General features: G+C 51.1%; 1 long non-coding RNA gene across 1 annotated transcript; it reads left to right on the forward strand.

Moving 5' to 3' along the window:
- The first annotated feature begins 669 nt into the window (after positions 1-669).
- On the forward strand, positions 670-1063 carry LOC148435718 (uncharacterized). The gene is made up of 3 exons (XR_015876572.1): positions 670-781; positions 905-957; positions 1031-1063. It is a non-coding gene; the product is annotated as an uncharacterized LOC148435718 (long non-coding RNA).
- Positions 1064-1230: the final 167 nt, after the last annotated feature.

The following is a 1230-nucleotide window of genomic DNA, read 5'->3' on the forward strand; positions in this document are numbered from 1 at the left end:
ACGATGATGTAATCTGCCAGTGTCCAACGTCATTCCCTACCATCCAAGTGGGCATAGAGGGGGAATATATTAATGTGGCAACCAATAATGCCAGTGAGTGGGATCTTCTAGGCCTTGCCTTCAGCCACCACTGCATCCGCAACACTTTATAACTTGTTGCTATAAGACTCCTTGATAAATTAGCCCCTTAGTTGTTTACCTACCCAAAGGCTCCCTTCCCTCGCCCCCTCCCCCCATGGAAGTGTTGTTTTCATTCGTTTGTGCTTTATGGGATACCCGGTGCTATGTTTTTGTTGCTCTAGTACCCCGGGTGGGCCGTAACGGGGTGTGCGAGCGGTTCCGCCACACAGAGAGCAGAGTACTGTGGGCGTCACCTACGGCCCCTGTATCTGGCCGCTGCAGTGCAGCCCCCGGCCCTAAGTACTATTACTCATTGAGGGAGGAAAGGATGGATGCAGCGCCGCGGGCACTGCTAGTGTTACTGCCGGTCCCGCCCCCTCTGCGTGATGTCATAACGTCACGCGCTTAGGGGGCGTGGCCGGCACAGGGCGCCGCAGAAAAGCCTGGTTACGGCGCTGGCTGCCCGCCCGTGTCGTCAGTGCATTTCGGGTGTCATCATGCCGAGACGGATGTTAATACCTCACAGGTCTGTTTTGTCTTGTTCCCGGCCTCCAAAGTGGCTGAGCGGTCCCAGTACTATGAACTCGGCCGGATGTGGTTACCGGGTGTTTTCTGCTAACTCCAGCGCTACCTGTGTGGAACTGGCCAAGAGGATCACTGAGTACGTATAGTATGCGCCGCACTTGCTGGTGTGGCTGCAGGTTTATACTGCAAATAATAGATGGGGTATCTGTAGGCCGAACAGTCCTCACCTGCTAACGCTGCGCCTTCTCCTCTCTTGCAGGCGATTGGGAGTAGAACTAGGGAAAGCGGTTGTTTACCAGGAGACCAATGGAGGTGAGAGCCGCATCCTGCATCCCTAACATCACATTACTGCATTATCTTCTCACCTATGTCTATGTCTCCACAGAAACCAGAGTGGAAATTAAAGAATCTGTTCGTGACAAGATATATTTATTATACAGACGATCCCAAGGTAATGGGTCCACCCCATAGTACAGAGAGGGAATGGTTTGGTAAATTGTAGGTGATGATGGAAGATGCATTAGGGCAAAGTTATTTTTCTTTATTGTTTTCTAACAATGATTCTATTTAATGGCATACCAGATA

The sequence above is a fragment of the Taudactylus pleione genome, unplaced genomic scaffold (genome assembly GCF_031769625.1).
Source record: "Taudactylus pleione unplaced genomic scaffold, aTauple2 ptg002022l, whole genome shotgun sequence".
In the NCBI taxonomy this organism is placed as follows: Eukaryota; Metazoa; Chordata; class Amphibia; order Anura; family Myobatrachidae; genus Taudactylus; species Taudactylus pleione.